The sequence below is a fragment of the Plecotus auritus genome (genome assembly GCF_963455305.1).
Source record: "Plecotus auritus genome assembly, chromosome: 2".
NCBI lineage: Eukaryota > Metazoa > Chordata > Mammalia > Chiroptera > Vespertilionidae > Plecotus > Plecotus auritus.
Window position 1 is genome coordinate 210929706 of NC_137771.1, and position 11366 is coordinate 210941071.

The window sequence follows — 11366 nt, forward strand, 5'->3', positions numbered from 1 at the left end:
ATCAGTAATACAATCAACCATATTAAGCAATTACAAATGGTAAATAAAGCTCAAAGAATGTAGAAGGAAATAATTAATAAAAATGTGGGGATTAATTAATGACATTAAAATAAACATGATATAAAAAGGATCAACAAAAGACTATACCACTTTTATAAAGGCTAGTAAATTGATAAATCCTTAAGTGGCTCATAAAACAAATAAATAACAGAAATAAGAAAAAAGACCACTACAGATTCTAATGCCATTTTATTTTATTTTTTAACTTTACCTTTATTGTTGAAAGTATTAAAGATGACCCCCTCTTACTCCATTTACCTCCTCCAAACATGCTCCTGTCCCCTCCTTAGGTCTTCCTTGTCTGTCCATGAGTTATGCATATATACATATAAATGCATTGACTGATCATTTTTCTGCCCTCTCTCCCTTCCCTCTGAAATACATCAGTCTGTTGCATGCTTCCATGTCTCTGGATCTTTTTTATACATCAGTTTATTTTGTTCATTAGATTCCACATGTAAGTGGGATCCTGTGGTACTTGCATTTCTCTGATTGGTTTATATCACTTAGCATAATAATCACCAGGTCCCTCCAGGCTATCTCAAAGGGTAAAAGATCCTTCTTTTTTTACAGCTGCGTAGTATTCCTTTGTGTAAATGCCCCACAGTTTTTAATCCATTCATCTACTGAGGGGCACTTGAGTTGTTTCCAGATCTTAGCTATTGCAAATTGCACTGCTCTGAACATAGGGGTGCATACATTCTTTCTGATTGGTGTTTCCAGATTTTAGCTATTTAAATCATGCTGCTATGAATATTTTCAACAATAAAGATTTTAAAAAAGAAAAAGAAAAAAATAATAATGCTGTTATGAACATAGGGGTGTATATATTCTTTCTGATTGGTGTTTCTGGTTTCTTATGCTATATTCCTAGAAGTGGGGTCATTGGGTCAAATAGCAGTTCCATTTTTAATATTTTGAGGAAACTCCACACTGTTTTCCATAGTTGTTGCACCAGTCTGCATTCCCACCAGCAGTGTACTAAGCTTCCTTTTTCTCCACATCCTCTCCAGCACTTATTGTTTGCTGATTTATTGATGATAGCCATTCTGGCAGGTGTAAGGTGGTACCTTATTGTCATTTTAATTTGCATCTCTGATTATTAGTGACATTGAACAAGTTTTCATATGTCCCTTGGTCATTTGTATGTCCTCTTTGGAGAAGTGTCTATTCAGGTCTTCTGCCCCTTTTTAAATTGGGTTGTTTGTCTTCTTTTTGTTGAGATGTTTGAGCACTTGATATATTTTGGAAATTAATCCCTTATCAGATATATCATTGGTAAATATGTTCTCCCATACAATGGGTTCCCTTTTCATTTTGATGCTGGTTTGTTTGTTTGTTTGTTTGTTTGCTGTACGGAACCTTTTTACTTTGATGTAGTCCCATTTGTTTATTTTTCCTTTGTTTCTCTTACCTTAGGCCGTGTATCAGTGAAAGTTCTGCTCCATGAGATGGCTGATATTTTGTTTCCTATGTTTTCTTCTAGGATTTTTATGGTTTCATGACTTACATTTAAGTCTTTTGTCCATTTGAGTATATTCTTGTGTATGGTTAAAGTTGGTGGTCTAGTTTTATTTATTTATTTTTTGCATGTACCTGTCCAATTATCCCAACACCATTTATTGAAGAAACTGTCTTGACTCCATTGTATGCTCTTGCCTCCTTTGTCAAATATTAGTTGAGCATAATGGCTTGGATTGATTTCTGAGTTCTCTATTCTGTTCGATTGATATACTGTTCTTGTGCCAGTACCAGTCTGTTCTGATTACAGTGGCTTTGTAGTATAGCTTAATCTCTGGTATTATGATCCCACCAACTTTATTATTCTTTCTCAAGATTGTTGGGTCTATTTGAGGTCTTTTTTGGTTCCATATAAATTTTTGGAGTATTTGTTCCAGATCTGTAAAATATGTTGTTGATATTTTGATAGGGATTACATTGAATCTGTAGATTGCTTTGGGTAGTGTGGACATTTTAATGATATTAATTCTACCAATTCATAAACCTGGTATATTCTTCCACTTGTTTATATCTTCCTCTATCTCTTTTATCAATGTCCTGTAGTTTTCTGAACACAGGTCTTTTACCTCCTTGGTTTAGTTTATTCCTAAGTATCTTAAATTTTTTTTGTTATAGTGGTAAATGGGATTGCTTTTATAGTTTCTTTTTCTGAGAGTTCTGGTGTATAAAAATGCCATTGATTTCTGGGTGTTAATTTTGTATCCTGCTATGTTGCCAAATTCATTTATTAAATCTAGTAGTTTTTTGGTGGTGTCTTTAGGGTGTCCTATTGTATCATTTTAAAAAATAAAATATTATAAACAATATCATGTCAATAAATTTTAAATCTTGAAAAAATGGATAAATCTCCTGAAAAAAAAAACAAAAAAAGTCATCTAAGAATAAGTTTTAAACAAGCTGGATGTCAACATAACTATAAATGATATTTAATCTGCAATTTTAATAACTTCCTACAAGAAAAGCCCCAGTCAAGATAGGTTCAATGTTGAATTCTTCAAACCACCGAAAGAAGAAAGAATGCCAGTCTTACACATACTTTTCAAAGAAGGAAAAAAATATAGATGGAGTATTTTACAAATCATTTTATGTGACCAGCAGACTTGAACCCCAAATTTGACAAGGCCAGTAAAAGAGAAGAAAGTAACAGATAAAAATCTCCCATAAAAGCAAATACTAATTCTAAGCACAATGTTAGCACATAGAACCCATATTATATGTATCACTAATGGAATTAACATTAATTATGCATTATTGTTTTAACACTTGACAAGTGTGTTAATGGAAGTTCTTTAATAATTAAAAATATGATAAGCTTAAAAGATGCATAGTCCTGACTGGTTTGGCTCAGTGGATAGAGTGTCAGCCTGCAGACTGAATGGTCCCAGGTTCGATTCCGGTCAAGGGCATGTACCGTGGTTGCAGGCACATCCCCAGTAGGGGGTGTGCAGGAGGCAGATGATGGATGTTTCTCTCTCATTAATGTTTCTAGCTCTCTGTCCTTCTCCCTTCATCTCTGTAAAAAATCAGTAAAATATATTTAAAAAAAAAAGATGCAGAGAAAGCATTTGAATGAATTCAATATTGAATAATCCTATATAATAAAAGCATAGTGTGCAAATTGTCCCCTCAACTGGGAGGTCATCTGGGAGTTTGACCAGGGGGCGGGACCAGCTGGGGAAAGGGAGGGATGCCCTGGCTGGCGACCGGCAGCTGCTAGGGATCCTACCAGTGCACTAATTTTGTGCATTGGGCCTCTAGTAATAATTAGAAATTCCTCGCCAAACAAACAATAGAAAATAATTTCTCTAACTTCTTCAAGGGTATTTATGAGAAAGTTAGATCTAATATCATATCACATTTAATAGTAAAATATAAAATTATTTATTCCTAAAATCAAGAAGAAAAATAAGATCCCTCTCACCACCTCAACTCAACATTGTCCTGGAGATCTTGACCAATGCATTAAGACAAGACAAGGAAATCAAAGTCATATATATTGGGGGAAAAAAAAGAAAGATAACTGCCTTTCTTGGAAGATGATATGATCATGTAAGAAGAAATTTCTATGGAATTTATAAGTCAGAGTTAATAAGTAAATTTAGCAGTCTTAATATATAATATATAAGCTCAATATTAAAATATCAAATATATTTCTTTATACCATAAGAAATATAGGACGATATAATTAAAACATTATGACCCATTCACAATAACAACCAAAAAATCAAATTTTTATAATTAAATCTAGCAAAAGACTTGTAAAACCTTGATGTTGTAAACTACAAAACACTGCTGAGAGAAGTTAGAAAAGAAATCAATTGAGATATACTCCATGTACATGAGTTGGAAAATGCATCATTTTTAACATAAACATTGTCCTAAAAATAATCCATAAATGCAATGAAATCTGACTTAAAATCTCAGAAAAAAATTTTGGAAACTGGCAAGCAGATTCCAAAGATTTTTGTTTGTTGTTGTGTTTTTTTTTTTTTTTTTTTTGGGGGGGGGGGGTTGTTGTCCTTTTACATTATTTTTTCTATGTGTGTGTTTTGTTTGTTTTGTTTTTGTTTTGTTTTGTTGCAAAGAACACAGAATAACCAAGACAATTTTTAAGCAGAAGGAAGTTGAATATTTACTAAACCAGATTTTGAACTTAGGACAAAGATCAGTGAAGTTGAATAACAATAGAAAGTATTTAAAATGAAGCATTCAGAGAGGAGAAAATAAAGAGAGTCTCAGTGACCCCTGGGAAAATATCAAGCAGTTTAATATGTGTAATTAAAGTTCCAGAAAGTGGTAGCAGATATGTTATGGAAGTAGGGGGAGACAGATAAATTATCTGAAGTTAGAAAGGGTCACAATTTTTCTAAATCTGAAGAAAACTATAAACTAAAAGATTCAGGAAGCTCAATAAATCCCACCAAAACAATAAAAATATAAACCACAGCAAGACACCTCAAAATCAAATTGCTGAAAAAAAAAAGTGGCAAAAAGCAAGTCTTCAAACCAAACTGAGTGAAAAAGGAACATTACTTACAGAAGGATTCTATATAATGTAAGCCCTATATAATAAGAGGCCAGAGGCATCACGACGGAAACAGCCAGAGACCAGATCACCATGGCCCCTAGGGGACTGGCCCCACCCCCAAGCAAGCGGCTAGGGGCAATCAGGCAGGCAGGGAGAGTGGTTAGGGGTGATCAGGTAGGCAGACCAGCAGTTAGCGGCAATCAGGTAGGCAGACAGCCCTTAGCAGGGCTGGCCCTGCCCCCCTAGCAAAGAAAGAGGGAGGCCCAAGCCATCGCACCCCAGCCTGTCACCTGCAGAGGGAGGCCAGTGGTGGCAGGGGATAGGGGGCAGTGCTGCACAAATGGCAAGCAGTAGCAGCAACAGGGTATGGAGCCAGTTGCCTGCAGCTGGGGAAAGGAAAGCCCCGATAGGCCCTGATCTCAGGACAGGCTTACGCACCCTACCCTAGGGGTCCCGGATTATGAGAGGGTGCAGGCCGGGCTGAGGGATCCCCCGAGTGCACAAATTTTCATGCACCAGGCCACTAGTAAATAATAAAAGGCTAATATGCAAATAGACCAAATGGCGGAACAACCGGAACAATCGAATACCCGGTCACTATGACATGCGCTGAACACCAGGGTGCGTGCGTGGAGCATGATGGGCATTGGCTGCGGCGGGATGGTGGAGCAGGTGAATGGGGGCGTCAGCGGCGGGATGGTGGAGCAGGTGAATGGGGGAGTCAGCGGCGGGATGGTGGAGCAGGTGAATGGGGGCGTCAGCGGCGGGATGGTGGAGCAGGTGAATGGGGGCGTCAGCGGCGGGATGGTGGAGCAGGTGAATGGGGGAGTCAGCGGCGGGATGGTGGAGCAGGTGAATGGGGCGTCAGACAACGGCAGGGCTCCGGTCGCTGTCATCAGGACGAGCCTCTGGTGGTTACTGAAAATTCTCTGCTCCCACGCACTGCAGTCCTGCCCAGCACTCGTACCTGCTTCTGATGCTGACCCCGCTCATACCTACTGCCAGCACCGGCCCTGCTCACACCTGCAGCTGGCGCTGGAGCCGCTGCTCGCACCCGCTGCCAGGGCCCAGTGCCAATCCCAATCGCTCAGCATCAACAGTGGGTGGGAGCAGCAGCTGCCGGCCCTGATCACCCCTGAGAGCTTCTCCACCTCCCCTTGCTTTTGAGGGGCGATTGGGGCAGCAGCTGCTGCTCGCACTCACTGATGGTGCTGGCCCCAATCACTTCATGCTGTCAGCAGGTGCAAGCGGGTCCAGCGCCATCGGTGTGTGGGAGCGGGGGCAGCAAGACAAGGGCTGCTGGCAGATAGGGGACCAGGCCTGCAGCAGGAGGGGCCGGGCAGGGGCGCGGAGGGTGGGCTGAGACCCACCCCTGTGCCTACTGCAGCCTTGCGGCCCACCCACAGTTCCTTTCAAGGTGCATGAATTTGTGCACTGGGCCCCTAGTATATAGATAAGAATGACCACAGTCTTCTCATTAGAAGACCTGTATGAAGACAGATCATCCTTAAAAGTGTTGGAGAGAAAAATAATCAAACCATAACCCCATTCGGAGTAAAATATTTTATTAAATGAGGGCACCTTAAAACTTCACTCAGGAAAAATGTTGAGAGAATTCATTGCAAGCAAACTTACATTGCAAAAAATTATAGAAGCAGGTTTTTAGGCAGAATAAAAATAATAAAAAAACTTTGATCTATAAAAAAATGAAGAATTTCAGAAAGATAATCATTTGAGTCAATATCTCAAAAGATAAATATTTAAGTTGAAAATATTTTTAAAATTATGTTGAGTTCATAATACATGTAGAATTAAATTATAGGGCCAAAATAATCTAAAAGAAGAGAAGGAAAAAACTGGAAAATTCTTACTACTTATGTGTACCATTATCATTTGAAGTTACATGTGATAAAATAAGGATGCATATTGTAAACTCTTAAAGCAACCACTAAAAATTACAAAAGAAATAACTCAATAATGGGGAAAACAATTAAATCATTAAAATACCAAACTAATCTTTTAAAAAGGCAGGAAAATGTTGAAACAATGAACAAATAGAAAACATAGCAGACTGACTTAAACCTATCTATATGTTTCTCCAGACATGTCCTGTACATACAATTTCCATGTTATCAAAGAGCTCTGCTCTGTTGTGCTATATTTATCAGGATGTCTCTCTGAAGTTACACAAATCAAGATGTTTCCCAACCCATAACATTACATGGTGGGTTTCTATAATGGAAGCTTTTGCACCAAGGCACAATAATCAACTAGTCAAAAAAGCAATATTTTGCTACTGTTATCAAGTGGATTTTGAATCCCAAATTCCAAAAGATGCCACTGGGTGGCAGTGCTTGACTTAATTTGCAAGTACCTGAGTAGGAAGTTGCAAAAATCTGTACAGGCCTGTTTTTGTTCTAGATCCTTCTCTGATAATTGTCCTTGCTTCTTTTCTAATTCATGTATTTTAGTTATAAACTCTTTTGTAAGACCAGTTTTAGCTGCATTCCACATGTTTTTCCTTGTACTGGTATGTGGTGTTTTCATTATTATTTAAGTAGAAATATTTTCTAATTTTTATAGTGAATTATATTTTTGACCATGAATTATTTAGTAATATGCTTATTTTTTTTAAAAAAATGGGGATTTTTGAATTATCATGTTACTCACTTCTAGCCTAATTCCACTGTAGCCAAAGATTATTTTTTACATAGCTTCCATCATTTTAAATGTGATAACAATTGTTTATAGCCAAGAGTTTTTAAAAAAATGTTCCATGTGTACTTGAAAAGAAGGTGTATTATGACATTACTTGATACTGGTCTCGATTTGTATAAATTAAATGCATTTTATCATTTTTTTCAAAATCTCTTCTACTTATTACTTTTTATCTGTTTATTCTATCAATTACTAGGAAAAAAGATGTGCTAAATATCCCACTATGAGTCCTTAGCTTTTAAAAATCTTTCAATGTCCCCATGAAAACCCACAGAGAAACTTGGTTAATAAAACCAACGAACTATGGACAACTAATCAAAAGCAAAATATGAGCTAAACCTCTTTAATACGGCACAAACCTCCAAGGACGAGCAGTGGACACAAGCCCCCAACAGCTCCAAGGCCTGTGCAGCAGCAGCCTCTGTGCAGGAGGAAGCCGAGGGGAGCAACAGAGATCTTACCAACATGTATTCACCTGCGGTCTTAGTAACAAATTGGGAAGCAGTTGAAACTGGCAGGATTTGAGCACCCTCGTGAGTGAGGACAAGCTGTCTGCCATTAGATCTGAAGGGGACAGGAGCGTCTGGGCCCTACTACCCCTCCACACTCACCAGTCCCAAGGATACACAGGTATGTGTAAGGGGGAGCCAACCTGAAAGAGCTGCCAGTGACCCACGCTGGAACCATGTGAGTGCCGGAATGAGTACCATCATCTAGTTTGTAAGCCCAACACAAAACAAAGACATGTGTCCCTGATGACACCCAGCCACCTCCTTGATTTTGGTATTCTTGGATATGCTTTAAGGACAGCGAGTACAACAAATGTGATGTAAAAGAGGGAGGACTTCCTGTTGGAAATGGTGTCAAACAAAGGTCCCTCCAGACCATCTTCCTACAAGGTTGGTGATTGTTTCTGCAAAGGGGCTTGGAGCACACTTCTGTGAACTGTCCTGTCCATAGGGAGGGCTCTTAGTCAGCCACTGAGGCACAGAGCTGAGCCTGTGATTTTGATGGCCCTCATACTTTAGGCAGCTAGAATTAAATAATTTAATGTTTTTAATCTTTATTGTTGCAAATATTGTATATGTCCCCCTTTTCCCCCATTGATCTGTCCCAGCTTGCCCAGGTCCCCGACCCCAGGCCTTCACCACCTTATTGTCTGTGTCCATGGGTTATGCATATATGTATACAAGTTCCTTGGTTGATCTCTTCCCACCCATCCCATCCCTCCCGTCCCGCTGAGGCTTGATAATCTGTTCAGTGCTTCTCTGTCTTTGGATCTATTTTTGCTCATCAGTTTATATTGTTCATCAGATTCCAATATGAGTGAAATCATGTGATACTTACCTTTCTCTGGCTTATTTAGCTTAGCATAATGCTCTTCAGGTCCATCCATGCTGTTGCGAATGGTAAGAGTTCTTTCTTAGTTCTTAATTAGGCCTTTGTTCATGTGTGAAATCGCTCTTCCTGCTCAACTTTTGGTCTCACAAATGTAGTCATAGGTTGCTGATGTGATGTCTCTTTGTCAAGCAGGAGAAGATAACTTCAGGGTTGCAGGAAAATTTATGAGTTTGTTTTGGAGAAGGAAAGAATGTCTTCAAGGTAGCTGCGGCCAGCTGCTGACACCCAGGAGTCTGATAGAAAAAGTGCTATCTGTTACTAAAGAAACACAGACTTCTCTCTCAGTTCCCTGGAACTCCTCCTCTCCTACTCCCTAACTGCATAAAAACTCCCTATTTTGTCTATTTTGCTTTTTGAGAGAGGGGGACTGAGGATCTTGCTCCTCATCCTCTCACTTTGACTAAATAAATAAACCTTTTTGCATCTCCAGGCACTAGTGTCAATGTTCTGGCTTTACCTGCACAAGAGGTTTTTATTTTTCCCTGATTGGAACTGGTAGCCAGTATCCTAAATGATGAAAAAGAACTGGAATCAGATTCAGTACCATGAAGATAAGTACTTTCATACCTTAAAAATATATTTTAAGAAAGTATACTGGAAATGAAATCAGAACCATGACAATATAACTACCAAATTTTTTTGTATAGATTTTATAAACCTCAGTGGGGAAAAACAGCTCATTCCAATGCCATTCATTTTTTTTTTTTTTTTTAATTTGTGAGAATCATGGATGCATGTTTGTTTTTTTTTATCCTAGGGGCCTTGAAATTAAGCTGAATAAAAATAAGTTTTTGCACATAGTTAATTTCTTCCTACAGTAAAAAATAGTACGGGGGGCAGAAATAGAATATTGGGGACTAGCTTTAATTATAAGAATACTAATCATGCTCTGTTAACCATGATTGTTCTGTTTTGATTAGAGAAAGCACATTCTAACCTGGCTAAGAGTCCTCTACCCTGGGACATGGGAGTTAACATCGGAATGCAGTCCTGCCTTCTTTCCCAAGAACTGCCTACCATTATGGAAAGATCAAAGATTTACAACCCTGTGCTTAAAACAATGTAGTCCCACGGGCTGCACCCACCCTTTGTAACCCCCAGCCACTACTGCCGATAATCTGGTTCCAGAGGTGGTGCCTGGGGGCACCTGCCCTCTGTGACACTCTCCCGCCCGCATTGCCTGTAATCTGTAACCATTATACCTTGTCTACTTTCCCATGCCTGTAATTCATACTCGCCCACGTAATTTTTGCCTCCTACCCAATACAAGCAGCTGGCTTGTGGAGAGAGGCAGAGCAGATTTTTGTGGATGACCTGCTGCTCTCCATACTGCCTGCATTATTGGAATAAATGCTCATATATGATTTAACCCTGTCTCAGCTTAATTGGCTCAAGTAGTGACAGGCAGCTCGGACCCCTTGGTTGTCTGGTTATAGTAGTATGTGTTTTACTCATATGGACTGTTGAAATTGTCATTTTTAATTGCCTTCTGAAAAAGGAAGGTATGATATAATGTCTAGTCTTAAATGAACAACTTATACACTGAGTGGCCAGATTATTATGATCTCTGAACGCGTAATAATATGGTCACTCAGTATACATATATATTAGAGGTGTGTGAATTCGTGCATGGGTGGGGTCTGGCCAGTCTGGCCAGGGGGAGGGGACATAGGTGGTTGGCCAGCCTGCCTGCTGGTTGAACTCCTGGTCGAGGGGACAATTTGCATATTAGCTTTTTATTATATAGGATAGACACTGAGTGGCCAGATTATTATGTGTTCAGAGATCATAATAATCTGGCCACTCAGTGTATAGTCAACTGGCTTGTAGATTTTCACTCCCTCCACCCATTACAGGTACACACACACACATTTCTTGCCACATTTTTATTTTTTTATTTTTATTTTTTATTTTTTTAAAATATATTTTATTGATTTTTACAGAGAGGAAGGGAGAGGGATAGAGAGTTAGAAACATCGATGAGAGAGAAACATCGATCAGCTGCCTCCTGCATACCCTCTACTGGGGATGTGCCCGCAACCAAGGTACATGCCCTTGACCGGAATAGAACCTGGGACCCTTCAGTGTGCAGGCCGACGCTCTATCCACTGAGCCAAACCAGTTAGGGCACCACATTTTTATTTTTAATTTAACTTGGTTCAACTGATTATGCTCAATACCCAAGATTCATACTACTTTACTACACATTTTTTTTCACAGCAGTAAGTCTTCAGTTTTAACATATGATTGTATTCAACAAAAGGCTTGCAGAAGTGATTTATTTTTGGAGTATTTCAAGATAATATATTTAGGGTGTTTTTAGAAAAGTTTTTCACTTACATACTCAGATGAACTACATTGTCAAATGCATATTTAGATTTTATTGAATTATAATGCTGATCTGTTGCTTTTTAAAAAACAACAACACTAAAAATTTTTAAAAAAGGCCTTCCCCAAATATCTAAATCCTAATCCCTGTGAATGTTACCTTATATAGGGATAGAAAGGGAGTATCTGCAAATGTAAATTGGAAATGGCCCAAGTGTCCATCAGCAGATGAGTGGATAAAAAAAGCTGTGGTACATTTTCACAATGGAATACTACATGACTGTAAAAAAGAAAATAGAAAAGAAATTCT